The sequence below is a fragment of the Haliaeetus albicilla genome, chromosome 21 (assembly GCF_947461875.1).
Source record: "Haliaeetus albicilla chromosome 21, bHalAlb1.1, whole genome shotgun sequence".
Taxonomy (NCBI): Eukaryota; Metazoa; Chordata; class Aves; order Accipitriformes; family Accipitridae; genus Haliaeetus; species Haliaeetus albicilla.
The window spans coordinates 26,498,128-26,513,664 of record NC_091503.1 but is presented as its reverse complement, the minus strand read 5'-3'; the positions used below and the strand labels follow the sequence as shown (position 1 = coordinate 26,513,664).

General features: G+C 36.9%; 1 long non-coding RNA gene across 1 annotated transcript in view; it reads right to left on the bottom strand.

Annotated features, from left to right (window-relative positions):
• LOC138690279 (uncharacterized) overlaps window positions 1-7,676 on the bottom strand; it is a 117,821-nt gene extending 110,145 nt beyond the window's left edge. Inside the window, exons 1-2 of the long non-coding RNA XR_011329080.1 lie at window positions 7,602-7,676; window positions 845-932 (exon numbers count right to left, since the gene is read on the bottom strand). This is a non-coding gene — a long non-coding RNA (uncharacterized lncRNA). The remainder of the gene's footprint in view (window positions 1-844; window positions 933-7,601) is intronic.
• Between the last annotated feature and the right edge of the window lie 7,861 nt (window positions 7,677-15,537).

Below are 15,537 nucleotides of genomic sequence, written 5' to 3'. Positions count from 1 at the left end.
CAAAACTAAGACAAATTCGTTTATTCAAGACCTTTATGGAAGAAAACTTTGAATCAAACAGCAGCAGCTCTCAGTCAATGAGACATTCATACACTGTTGTGCGAAAGGAGTTTATTGTATCAAAACTTTCCCTTGAATTGTTAGTAATTAGTAGTTGTTGTAATGCTTTACAACATTCATTAGTACATTGCAGAAAATAAAAGCAACTCAGAAAATGTAGTTGTGACAGCCACCAGTAAATGATTATTTTGTATTATAAAAAAAGAGATATGGAGTGAATTAAGTATTTATAGGTCAGGTTTTTCTTGAATATTCCAAAGAATTGAGTATCAGCTGATCTCAAATTAAAGCCAAAGCATATGGTTATCTGCCAAGATAAACATGGAACATTTTTAAGTCCACATCCTATATCCAGATGCCTAAAATATACTTGCACTACTACAGCTCTTCCACGAAGTTGATGGAATCAGGAATCTCTCACACTAACTGGGTAAACTGAATATATCAGATACAGTACTTGAAAAAAGGAGAAGATACATTTTTCAATGTGTGGTCCCTATTCATATTAGAGTGTACATATATAGACACACACAATATATACATTGTCACTTTTTTTTTTCCTATTCTTTCTCAAAGTATGCAGGATTCATTTGATTTTCAGAAACTGATTTCAAGTCAAATCACCCCCAGTCTTAGTTTTAGAAACATTCAAAACCCAAAACAGAGAGATTATTTTTCTAACAATTCAATTCTGATTTTAATGTAATAATGAAAACACTAATTTTTCCTCAAGTGTTTTTCACATGGGCAACTGATATATGATAAATACTTTAAAATGTCTAACCTTTTACATGCTGGTGAGGTATTAAGACATTTTCAAAATGTTTTCTACTTCAATTCCTTCTCCATATCTTCTGTTGAATTTGAACATCCTTAAAAAATAACAAATATGAAACACATGAGAAGTTGGAAGTGTGAATTTTAACTAAAGTAAAAATGTCTCATTTGAGCAAGATCAAGGTTAAATTCTTCTTCACAGCAGGGAGGACATCCCTAAATAATAAATGTTGCCCTGGTTTTTAAATCCTCTCTTTCAAGAAGTCTTTGGAAAACACTAACAAAATGTGAAAGGTTTTATGGTGATTAAAAATAAACAAAATGGTGAGCATTATCTGACCTCTGTGAGGCTTAAGGCTCATACAGGAGGAAATGTTCAGGCATCTTACCAGTCTGGGGTTACAAAACTGGGGGGCGGGGGGCGGGGAATATTCCCAGGTTAGTTTTTGTGTATATAATAATTTTATAAATACATACGTATCACTCTCCTAAACTCTTGGTTATGACCTAATATGACCATGTTGAGTCCTCTTTAAAGACTGGGCCTGCAGCACATCTCCAAAGTAAGAAATAGACACTAGATTCCTTGCCTATTGCATCTGGAAAACTTAAGTGAGTACGTTGGGCCCAGTACTTTCCTCTTTAGGCCAATGAGGGCTGGCAATACTGAGGAAAAGAACTAGATCCAAGAGAAAAGTTAATCCATGCGGCCTCTGCTAACCATCTCCAGTCATTTGAGGGGAGGCACTGGAAAGCTCTGTAGAGAGACCACCTGTCACATATGGAACCCAAAAGACATTATTTGTCCTTTGAAGGGTGTGTATGGCAAAGCCAAGGGCTTTGCAGATAAAGAGAAATTCTGCCAGAGGCCCAGGTCAAAATAAAAAACTCAGCAACACACTCATTATATGGTGCCTAGGTTTATTTTACTAATTCAGGCAACAGAACATGCCCCAAAAAGTTTGCACAAGCATGTTCCTCATACATTTAGATACCTAGCTTCAGAAAGAAAACAGCAGGATGAAACAAAATAATTTTTGTTGTTGATGTTTCCCGGACTTGCTTCGTCTGGCTGCTGCAGAACATATAGCTTGCCTTTCTCACCAAATGGAAGGGTAGTATATATTTAAGGGTTTGAGCCTAAACGTGCCCTACTTGTATCTAATTCTTCTCAGGAAGATTCTTCCAACTGGTACTCCAAAAATCCTGCTGGATTTAACTCAAAACACATATACCCTTACATTCTTTTGTTTGGTGAAATCTATACATCCCTTTCCCCAACCTTCAGTGTCACAGCAACAGCAGTGTTCCTCATGACTGTAGGGGGCATGGAAAAACACCACCACACTGGATTAAAGAAGGAAATGCAGGATTCCAAGGGATATCCCCTAAACCTGTCCCCAACACACAGAGTTTTATATGAACATGATTAAATGCACATTGCCATTCTAGATGAATGTTCAGTGTAACACAAATTTGACATAAAGTTTGATGGAGAAGTTTAAAAACTCTCAAGAGATGCTATATAATTTGGCAGCATTTGCTTTTACCACAGAATATTTTTAAGGACAGTAATATCTTTAAACATAGTCTGTGATGGGACATTTGAGGAACACAGGTGAAATCCTTCTTTGACGTGCAGGAAAAAAGCAATGGGCAAAGAAACATAATGAGTAAAACTTTATATGTTTGTTTGATATGTGGTATTTCTACACACACCCCACCCCACCCCACCCCCAAATTTGTAGTGTATATTTGATATCAAATTTTTAACTTTGTTTAAAAGACATAGAATGATGACAAGATTTTGTGAGTTTGGAAACATGAACCTAGAACCACAGTGCATGCTATATATTCATTACTGAGAGTGATGTCACATTTTAATGGGTAATTTTAGTGCCTATTGCTGTATGGTAAAGGTGTTGACATTAAGATGCAAGCTCCAATGGAAAGAGGCATGTGTCTGTCCTTGGAGAGTTTTTTCCCCTACAATGTGCATTTAATATGTGCATAAATTCCTTTATTTATGATATTTATCCCACAGGATTCTGAAAGCTGAAAGTTTATATAATTAAAATCAACTTTGCACTAACATTAGCAGATTGCTTCAAGGCAGAATTTTAGTAGCCTTGAGAATTCAGAAGATGCAAAGACTTTTCTAAAGTATGTGAAAAAATAGAAAAGTATGGCATAAATTTTTCTTACTAATATTTGATTCCAAATATTCCCAGAATTTAGTGAAAATAAATTCTGAAATGCCACAGTCCATTGACCAGTCATGCATGTGAGAAACTTAAATCATCTGAACTTCCCAAACTGATTCTTTACCCTTCACGGTGAGGTTAATCATCTGGACATATACAGAAATTGTAAAGAAATCCTGACTCTTTAGGTTCCCACCCCTAACACTGAGGTCAGGTGATATCTTCCCATGTAACACTGAACTGAGCTCCATTTTAAACACAGAGAGACTTAAGAGAGGGCTTAGATATTTGTGTGTGTACAGTGAGAACCAAACACTTGCCTCTACTGTCTGTATTTGTAGAAGTGTCTGAAAAGCTCAATTCTTAGCTGATAGAAAAATTTCTCCTAACTTTCAAACTGAAAGAAATTACAGTATTTCTAGAAAGTCAACATCTTTTAGTCTTCTCTTGTGAAACAGGTTTTCTATTCTCCCATTTATCCCTCTCTGCAATAGCTTCAGTTTGATATGGTAGATTATATTCAAATGAGACTTGATCAGTATGTTTTAAAACAACATCTACCTCCCTATCCTTACTGGAAATACCTCATGAAATAACATTTCAGGACTTCTGCATTTTTCATGGTGGGTAACAACAGGGACACATGCCATATAGTCAAGTCTTTCCATGTTAGATACTATTTCCAATTAATGATCCCTCAGCTTACCATAAACATTCCTGATACATTCTAAATACATGACTTTTTATGTAAATGCCTCCCAGCTTTGTGAAAAAGTGCATTTCATCAGCATACTCCTATTTTTGTTCAAGATCATTAATAAAAACACAAACCGAAACTGTTACAAATACCACTCGCTGAAGAACTCCACAACAGATTTCATTAAGCTTTTTAAAAATCTCATTAAACCACAACAGAGCAAAGATAATGCAGAATACACACCAACTTCACAGTCTGGAAAAACAGAGTATGAAGCATTCGTTCAACACTGTTTCAGTGTCTTTAGTGAATTTACAAAATTGATGGACCAGCACAAAATGTATGTAAATATATGCACTAATAACTATATTAGTCACACGTGATACCTGAAAATGCACTTTTTACCACTGCAGGTTCCATTTTTATTATAGGTCCTGGAAAAAGAAAGATTGAACAAACAATTCTTGAAAAGAAATCCCATCAATTGTGTTATGCGTCAGGTCATGTTCTTAAATTTATGCCACCCAGGACAGATTGTTTGAAGGAGGGGATGGTAAATTTATTACTCCTTCCAGTCTCAAAGTGTTTGAGAGCATTGATCCAAATCCAGTAAGGACAAGTCCAAAGAAACAAAAACTACTTCCTAATATATTAAAATCAAATAGCCAATATTCCACCCCTCTTAGCCTCGTAAGACTATCATGAAAGCTTTCATTAACTATAAATGTCAGTAAGTTTTACTTTTTTTTTTTACAATGTCTGCCAATTATGTAAATGATGGGAAAGGTAAATGGCTTTAAATTACTCAATCCCAAGTAAGCTTTACTAGAACCTTACGGACAAAAAAGCAAAAAAAATAATTTAATTAGTGCAGCTTAGCACACCAGACTTGAAAGACTAACATTGTTACTAAAGAAATTTAAATACTAACTGAACATCATGTACAGTCAAGAAAATCTCATACACAGACTGTCTCCAGGCACTTAAGAGATCCACAGGAAGCCTCTGTGATATTCCCACAGCACTCCAGTCCCGTTACAGAATTCTGAGCCTAAAAGGTTTGAGATTTTTGCCCCAGACCTTCATAAAGCATTCCTTTAAAAAAATAGTAGCACTTAGTTACAGTGAGACAAAGTTACTGCTGGAAATACTTTGTCTCTTCCTGGAATTTCTGACATTCTGCCTCTCTCCTATTTCATAGACTGAACTTTTCTAAAAGGCCTGGTAAGACAAATACATAATCTTTAAAAAAAAAGTCTTGTCAAACAGCAAGACATATGCTGAATACTGCAGGGAAAATAAACCCATCTCCGACATCCCTTCCCCAGCACAGCAACCAGCTAGTGGCCAAGGGTAAGCAGGGTTAGCTTCTAAGGCTTTCAAACTCAGCTCAGTCTGCCAAAGACACGTTGGTATTTGATGTTGTTGAACACGGAAAGCCCCTCTTCGCTAATTCACTAAGGTAGCTGCCTCAGCTGGGCACTTATATATAACGACCGAGAAGCATGGAGGAGCAGTTGCAGAACTGTCTTTCATCTGTAACTGACAGTAGGAACACCTCTAGATGTTTCCAGTGTGAAAAGGCAGACATTAGTTTAAAGCATCCTTAGCGTTAGGACACAGCAAGCTCCGTGCTGCATCAGCCCTCTTGCCCCAGGCGGCAGCTAGCATCAGCTCCCGACTCCCCTTGGCCTTGTCCAGCCAACCTAAGAGTTTTATGATCATTTTACAGAGCAGTCCCAAAGGGAATTGCAGCTCACTCTTTGATTTTTGCCCTGAACTGGGGCGGGAGCATTCTCCTGGAGGCAGACGACAAAAGCACAGCCGTCCTATGGGGCACTCGCACCAAAGTCCCCTCCCCGGCGAGTCGGCGTCATCCCATCGCGCCTGCCGTGCTGGACCGCTTTGCAAGGATGCTCAGCTTCACTCGTGCTCTCTGCCCCAAGTGCAGTGCGCGTGACTGTCTAATCTCTCGGGGGGAGGAGTGTTGGGCTCTAGCCTGGTCGTGAATTATGTTAAATTTCTATAGACGTAAGCAGTAAGCATAAGTTGTAGACATGACCCATTATAGTAGTTGTAACTGGCATAACTCATTGCATGTACAGACAATATTACAGGCAACTGGAAAGACTGTTTGAGCTTACCAACTCACTATAAACCAACACCACAACAATGAAAATAAAATATTAAAAAATAGAATTCTAAGTAAAACTGCTATACCTGAAAAATACTTCACAAGGGTTAGGGAGCAAATGCCCTGTGATCCTGTAACATAAAGGCCAAATGGTTTAAAACAGCCTACTGCTAGTAGGAACGACTAACTACTGCAACAAAATGCTGCAGTGTTCCTCTCTAACTCAGTTCTCAAAAGTATTTATCACCAATAACTCTAGAAATTCTGACAAAACCTCTGTTTTGTAGATGATGTACATTATAGATAAGCTTACAGGCAATATCCTTTTCAGAGGAACTTGTTTATAAAAAAAAAAAATGTGGTTAATCAAATTAAAAAATAGTTATCCTTTCTATATACTACACAGAACAGTGGAATATATAATATGTACTAGTATTGATTAGAAAGATCACTTAATTAAAAAACAGTCTTCAAATGGGTCAAATATACCAGTACCTAAGCATTTTTGATAAACAGTAAAAAAATTCAAATAAGTAATTGAAAGAACTTACTTAGGTCACAAAGAAAAGGCAAATTTCTAAATTCTGTTAACTTAGATTAAGTAAAATCAAAGAGAAAGTTCAGCTTTGCTAATCAAAAACCAAGCCCAGACTTGTATGCATTAACAATATGCAATGAATCTGAGTTATACACATGCACGCTTACACACTTATTTACAATCTTTTCCCTTCTCCAGATATAAAAAAAAATGGATTTGGGGAAGATTCTGAGATTAGAAAAATTCTGCAAAGGAGACTTAAATTTCGGATCTGCTTTGGATTAATGCAAAAAAACTGTACTGCAGTATTCTGACATAATTTAGTTTGGGCATTAGTGTTGCTGTTTAGTGGTACGTCAAGAGCTGTAAAAACATATGGCAACACATCCTTTATACTGACTTGTATAAGCCAAAAGAAATATTCAACAACCTTCCAATGAATGACTGGTAGCTAAAACTCAGTGGGTACATAAATTCGGATAAATCCCGAATTTTTATTTTTTATTTTTAATCTCTACATCTGGAAACATGGCTGACAACATTTTGCAAGAGCTGGTTTTCTCCTAGGATTTCCAGCTCTTTGTGGTTTCCCCAAGCCAAAAATAGACTAAAGAATAACATTTCTGCAAATATTTCAGTATTTCTGTTTCCAGGCCTGGTTCAAACCAGGAAGGGCAGAGCCACAAGATGAAATTAAATACAATAAACAAATAAAATACAAATGAACTTTTTCAACCATAAAAAAAAGGTTCCATTTCAGGTTTACAGAAAGGTATAAGTTCATTCTGAATCTTCAGTGCTAATTTTCTTATGTCTCCCTGAAATAGCATGCAGCATGCAGCATGCACAAGATCTGTGGTTAAGATCTGTGTGTAAGATCTGTGTGTAAGATCTATGAAGGGTTTTTCCATAGCCTTTGGTGTTGACTGAACTTTAAATGACAAAGGGCTTTTAAAAAATCCTCTAGGCATCTTTCTGGCATTTTTTTCACACTCGAAGCCAATAAAAATATCATTAAAATCCAAAGTTGCTTATATAATGTACATTGGAGATATTGACTGTGAATATATACTGAACAAAAATAACAAGGCACTAGAAAAAGCGTTCTAATGATCACATGCCTAAAGCCTGTGAGAGGAAAAAAATTAAATATGCAAATTAAAAGGAATCAACATCAATGAAATTACTCACATCTTTGACACACTAAGTGTGCTGCCCATTTACTTTACCATTGACCTGTTAATTGATGGTGTGAAGCAATGAAGGTCTCCTTGTGTTCTGTGCTACAAAGAGAGGCTCATTTTCTTCCTGAACTCTTAGACTGAAGGAAATATATTTCCTGTTTGGTCTTAGTGGAATGTAACAAAAAGTGCTGGCAAGAAATAAGTTATGCCAGGAATTACATCTGTTTAACAGGATTTTAAGAAGTTGCAGATGCTAAAGTGTTTAGTTATTGTATAGCTGGATCTTGGCAGGGATGTTAAACTTAAGAGCTAAATAAGAATGTAAAGTGTGTTAAATCAGCACTTCCTTCACTAGCTGATGTATGAGAAAGCTTTCTATACCTTTCTTTAAAGTGTTTTTCCCCAATATTTCAGAATGCATTGCAAAGTGTTCCTTTTATTCTGATTTATTTCTAAAAGGAAGACCTGAACAACAAAAGGTCACTGCAGACAAAGTGATATACCAGCAGTCCTTTCAAAAAAATGCAGCAATTTTATACATAGAATTGTGAAAGCCTGGGCTTTTTTTTTTTTTTTCTCTCTCTCTAAACACTCATCTAGATTCACCCCTGGTTTTGGTTACTTTTAGTACTTCATGACATTTTTGCATATGCGGGGGCTTTTTCTCCAGTTGACTTTTTACAAAAGTAGGGTTTGAAGGCAACAGGTCCAATTCAAGCCCTACTTCTGCAAACATCTGGACACATGCTTAACTTCAAACACATAAGTTTCTAAATAGTCTCATTCAAATCACTTGGACCATTCTCAAGCTTGTGGGGAAGTACGTACATAAGTGCTTGCAGGAGCAGGGCTTTATATCTGAAGTATTCTGCACTCTCTTCCTGAATATGGTTATCTATATGCAAGGACATTTTTCAACACATTAACAAAAGAATATTAGGAAAAAATACAGATTTATAACTTCATACAACACAGCATATTAATCACAAATATCTACTAAGAATACGTTCACAATTAAAATTCTAATATGTATCATAAGCAAGTATTTACTGTTTTCCAAAACATATTTATAATTGGCAAAGAAACCGATTAATTAGTCTTTGAGAGTAAATACATTACTTTTGCAGCTAAAATCTGAAATTAGAGACAACATTGGTGGGGCTTTCTTGGTTGGTTTTTTGGTTGGGGTTTTTTTAGGTGTTCCTTTCAATTCTCTGACCAGAAACAATGAAAAGTGATAAAAATACACAATACCCCTGATATGAAATCTATTAATCCTGCAGCTGGTACCCAGGGTAGTGTTATGTATTACATATTCTGTATTAAGTTGCATGTATTATAACATGACAATGTTACAGTATTCTGGGAAATGCTGGCATGATATGCTAAAACACATTTGCCCATTTAAATTACTGAATTACAGTATTATATGTATACAGTAAGTAATTCTGTACACATGCACAGAAAATACATACCATAGAATAAAAAGGAGTGGGTTCTTAACCTACACTAAAACCCGCCACAGCCTATTTGAGAATCAAAGAGCCACAATCCTGGTCATCCAAACACAGGTGCTTAACTAAGCACTGAAGTTCTACCATATTTCTTGATTATCAAGTAAAATAAATTTATATCTTCATAAAATGGAGATACAAAGAAATGGACAGTATAGCAAAGATCCGTCAGAAACAAAAATTGTAGTTTTTCTTTCTATTTGATATAAACACATATGCATCTACATAACATGTCCACAGTAGGAAAAAAGTGTGATTTCTGGTTGTTTATGACTTTGGAAGCTAGATTTCTGGGGAAGAGAGATACGATTATTTTTAACAGTATTAACTTCAGGTTTTTACACTGATCTAAAAAAAAATAAGACATTGCTGTTTATTGTAGAACTAAGTATGCTTTTACTGTCAGCATACCCTGGCAGCATGGAAGACCAAGAGCACACTGGGCTGTATTGAGAGGAATGCAGCCAGTAGATTGAGGGAAGAAATTGTTTCCCTTGACTTAGCACTCAGAATACTCCAGCCAGTTTTGGCGACCCATGAAAAGAAGGATGTCGATAAACTGGGCCACGTTCTGTGGAAGACCACCAGGATGGTTGGGGCTGGAGCACTTGCCCTGTGAGGAGAGGCTGAGGGACCAGAGCTTGTTCAGCCTGGAGAAGAGACAGCTTCAGGGGAGCTTGATGGCAGTCCCTCAGTACCTACAGGTAGGTCATCGAAGAGACAGGTCCAGGCTCTTTCTGAAGGTGTATGGTGGGAGGATGAGAAGTAGTGATCAAAAATGGAAATGGGAGGTTCCAGTGTGACACCGGGAAGAATCTGCACCACAAAGAGAGTTGCACGGTGAGTAGGCTGCCCAGCAAAGCTGTGCAGTCTCCATCCTTGGAGTTTTTCTTTGAGAAGGAAGGTAGACTAAAGACCTCCTGAATTATTCTCTAATTCTAAGATGTCTGCAGCATATAAAATCCTCAATTATGCAAGTCTGCATTATTGAATTAATGGCTGCAGAAATATATCAGCAATGATAGTTCAGTAGTGATTTGTCATCAATACCTGTTTACCTATGTAGAGGCAAGTCTCCCATTTTCAGAGAAAGTTATGTACCTCCTCACTTCTTCTGTTCCAAACTGGACTACTTACAGGATTTGGTTCTGTACAGTTAATTTTGATTTTTCTTTTGAAAGTCTAAAATATACTTAAAAATCCAGAAATATTAAAGATGTATAAACTCATTACAAAAAAGACCACAAAGCTGCGGGGGGTAAGGGAGTGAAGGGGGGGGGAATTTCCAAGGAAAATATACATTAATTTAAAACCTTTTTTTCTTGAGAACTCTCAAGTCTAAAACTATTTCTCACATAGTTGCTAGAAGCAACATTTATAGACTTACAAGTATGTTCATATGTTTATATAATTTGAAAGTTGCTTATGGGATTGTTTCTTGACCATTTGTGTTAACTAAAATTTTCCCCTCTAGAAGCCTCACAAACCAGCCCCAGTTCCTACAAAACATTTTCAGTTGACCACACAATAGAATAGAAGAGTATGTCTTAAGACAGTACAACACAAAAAGAGAGGGGAAAGGAAGAGTGATGCATTGATGTAATGGTTGTGGAAACATTACATCCCTCTCCCATTTCTGAACCCAGGCTACTTCACACGTAAAACTTATCTTAGAGTACTGTAAACAAAGCAGGGAGATACAAGATCTTTAAAATACAAAACAGAAGCAGCAAAGCAGTAGGGGAAAACAAACAAACAAACAAAAACCACAAAACAAACCACCAACAACAATTAAAGATAGGAAGGTTATATAGCAGAAGGAGGCCAGCATCCTCCACTGCAGACAGCTTCATATAATGACAAAATGAAACAGTCTGAGGAATCTCTTGGGAAAACAAAAGGTCCCATTCCCAGCTGAAACGAAAGCAGGTAGTCCATTGTAGCCAATGGTCCTTTAAACAGCTGAGTATCTGAGCCATATACTTGTCTATTTTATAGCACTTTGGTAGTGCAGGATCATCTATCAACTACAAACCTGTCAAGAAATACAATGAAGTACACTCTGCCATGACAAAGTGTGGGTTTTTCTAAAGACTGCAGGCTTCAATGCAGAACCTAAGGTTGTACTTCAACCATATAAAAAAATGCCTCATTATAGAAGGCAGAACATCTGCAGATCCCAGATGCCATGAAATAAAGTCCCAGCCCCAACCTGAGCTTCTTCTGTAAGGTCTGTCAAAGAACCATTCCAGATGTGGCTTTGATTACAGTGATATATTAGGGTGCATCATTTGGATATGATGAGATCACAAGCTGACGTTCAATGTCTTGTCTGGATTTATTCCCATACTCTTAAGAGTCAGATTTTCTGTCTCCACCTTTCTCTAATCCTAGCCAGAAATAAGATCACACTTTCTACAGGATTTGTGGCTACTCTTGCACGTCATTCACACTTCCTCTTCTATTGAGTATTCCAAATTGTAGTGTTCAAGTTTAGTTAATCCCACTTCAGTCCTGGGCAGTTTTCACATGACTGGTCATTCATCCCTAAAATTAGTTTCTGTATTAACTGTAGCAAAAGAACTAAATAGTCCTTCCAGAGGATGATTTAAGCGTGTGGTGTTATAAAGATGGGCACTTTGCATTGTGATCAATTTCTCTGTAGACTATTTCCAAAGCTAATAAACAGTATTTTTCTGCAAGCTCTACAATTCAATAATCATTTCTGCAAACAAAGCATTGTATTTTGAAATTGTTTTGGTAACCGAGTGCTTTGCTTACCGCTTAGTTTTGTTATCTGTCACTATTACTGCAAATTACAACCCCACATGAAAACGTGTATGTACCAGGGAGTTCTAGCACACCCCTTCGTCACAGGCGCACTCCAGTTTCAACCTTACACTTGTGAGCCCTGAAGCAACTGGTATTCGTAAGAGCTTCACACTTCTCTCAACTAACAAGATCTTTTCCTAATACTATCAACTTGAAGCCTATTTCTCTGCAGAACCCAGTAATATCCCAACAATGGAGTATTTTTGGCTTTTCAGAGTGTATAGTGAACACTTCAGAGCACTCAAAGAGAACTAGGTAAGCAAAGGGAATTGGGGAAAACAAAGGTTGGTGGTGTCCTGTTCCAGTTGACTCCAAAGCCCACATTTAAGCACTTGTGATCTCTACACATAAGATGTGGGACACTTGATACAGAGTCAATTAATATCAGTCAATAAAAGAGAAATATGCCCAAAATCATGCTTTTGCAAGGAGTACTAATGTCTGTTTACACAGAATTCATAACCCTGAATTCATTTGTTGAGGTAGACACCTAAATCAACTCCTCCATGGAAAACACATATAGAGTTATTCTACTAACCCAGTCATTCTAATCCATCCCTATAGGACCCACTCAAGATGTGGAAGACAACATTCAATTTCCTGATCTGCATGGTGTGATTTATTAATGTAGAAGACAGAGGAAAAGAGCATCTGCAGGAGATTGTAACATTTAAAATGTCACATAAAACTAATCCTTAAATCTGAAATTTCACCAGGATAAAGGAACACTTCAACTTAATTTACATTTTGAACTTAATATCCTACAGCATGGCTTAGATAACAAACACCGAGGTCTTTAGACTCAACACTTAGATTCTTCGCCAACGGATATATAATTTTGGTTTTGGTTTATATTAGCTGTTCAATAATTTAGATATGGTGTTAAATACACTCTTATACTAAATGCAAATACAGACAGATATTTTATGTAATGTGTGATGCTAGTACACCATGATCACTTTCACACAGTGTTTTCCTGGGTTTTTTAATTGTGCATAAAGTCTTCTATTTGCACAAGGCTATTAACATAAATATTGACTTTTTTCTTTAAGAACATTTTTACACTAGCTTACCATGTTTATTTTTCCTTTGTTACCAGAATTACAGAAGATTACCAAAGATTACAGTGATATTCTGTATCACAGTTTCTGATTCTTGGACATTATATTTATATCTCAAACACCCCACATATTCCCAGTCAACAAGATAAATAAAATTTCAATACAATACAGCCAATGCAGCATCTGACTTTTAGACTTTAAAGACCAAACCAGCAGAAACAGAGTAAGACTTCCTCACCCTTAGTTTTTTGGACAAGACTCTTATGAAGGCTTTACTAAAACTTAAGTTCAGAGTTGTAAAGGTACTCAGATACCCCAGTTTCCAAAGATGTTGCAATATTAGCACATATTCAGATACCAGAAGATGCCCTGCACAGTCTAAACCAATATTTTTAGTAAATTTCTCAGTTGATTTTTTTTACAGAAAACACAGGTACAGAAAACACTAAAAAATTCTAGTGATCTGAAATAATGAGACATTATGTACCGAAAAACCCCCACCTCTAAAAACATGGGTATTAATGTTTTCTTCAAGTGGCTTAAACCATGTCACATTTAGGGTCACAGTCATGGATTTTCAGATGATGAGGAGAGGCTTCAGTACAGTATGTTTTATTTTGCTTTCGTAAAAGATGGTTCTAATTTTTCATAGGACTTGAAATTAATTAAAATTTTTCACTGTGTCAAGAAATTATGAGTTTGAACATTCCCCAAAAGGAATTCTAGGCAGCCTAATTCAATAAGCAGATGGGAATGACATGCCTTAAGACATTTCCTAAAGATCTGAAACAAGCTTTTTCAAATTCCAGGGGAAGCAAGTATGGCATTTAAGACCACTGAAAATTACCTCATGCTTTTATTAGCATCTCAGAGCTAAATTTTAGTATCTTATACCTAGCTAGCCAGCTTCTTGTGCCAGTAACTATAGGTTGTGATGGTCTCCTAAAAAGTTAGAATCTCTGCCGTAAATGAAAAAATAAACAGGACCATATGCTTAGAACTTCAATCATGAGAATCTGAAATGTGTTTAAGAAATTTACTACCTAGCTGCTAATAACATCTAGCATGATATCACATGATACGGCTGAGTGGCCAAGCCCCAGGAGCTGTGATCAGTGGCACAAAGTCTACTAGGAAGCAAGTCATAGTGGTGTACCTCTGGTCAACACTGGGACCAATTGGGTTTAACATCTGTATTAATGACCTGGATGATGGAATAGAGCACACCCTCCGCAAAGATGCAGATGACGCAAAACTGGGAAGAGTGGCTGATCCACCAGATGGCTGTGCTGCCATCCAAAGGGATCTGGACAGGCTGGAGAGTTGGGCTGAAAGGAATCTCATGAAGTTCAACAAAGAGAAATGCAAAGTCCTGCACCTGGAGAGTAAAAACCCCAGGCACCAGGACAAGCTGGGAGCTGAATGCTGGAAAACAGCTCTGCGGAGAAAGACCTTGAGGTCCTGGTGACCTCAAGCTGACCACGAGCCAGCAATGCAACCTCATGGCAAAGCAAAGCCAACAGCATCCCGGTCTGCATTAGGGAGAGAATTCTCTCCCAGGAATGAGAGCTACATTTAGTTAATTAATAAAGATGTATCACAGGGGGTTTTTTGTGGTAGTACAGGCAAGTATTACAGTATCACAATTATCCTCAGTAAAAAGATCAGATACCCAGTCTACATAAGGTGATTAAATGTTCCTGAAATCCAACTTTGTGAAGTCATGTGTGATCACTTGGAAAACCTTGGGTTTCTGCGTAATAATAAATCAGAATCCAGAGGTATAAAAGCACTATTTTTAAACCAGTGCCCTTTGACAGATTTTGTAATTTCAAAGTATTGGTATTATGGTCTAGAATCTAATGCCAATCCTTACTCACACCAGGAAGTCTGTTTCCTCTGAATAATGCCAGGAGTGTCTGAAGAACCTTTTAGAAGACAGCTTCTGAAATATGGTGCTATAGCAGTTGTACCTCAAGGCAGAGGCTTATTTCAAGACTGACAACACATCTGCAATTATCTCTCCTAATTTTAATTGAATTATTTTCACAATGCCTTTCTTAGGTGCTGCCAAATACTTTGAAATCCAACACAGCTCCGTATAAATAGGTTAATTTTTCCCTTGGGAGCCAACAAGCTAATCAACAGAGTAATTCATAAAAACAGCTGGAAGTCTATATTGGACTTGAATGTTTAAAATAAATTTTGAAACAAAGACAAGCTTGATCCAAAAATAATCTTTTAATAATAATCAATATTTTGTTTGCTACAGTCTACTGACTTTTACCAGAGCTGGTCTTGAGATTGTACATTATGGTACTCTTGACTGCTTTACACCGGCTTCACCATAGACCTCAAAAGAACAAGTTACACTGTAGTTATTCCAAGAAGAAACAGCCTCCTAGTTTGCTTCTTATTCTAAATTAAATTAGTGATACACAACATCATGTTTTCTACTATGCAACCTACTTTAGTTGGTTTGGACTCCCATGTGACTTCTAAAATTTTCAAATGATGGAAAGCTCCAGAGCAAGTG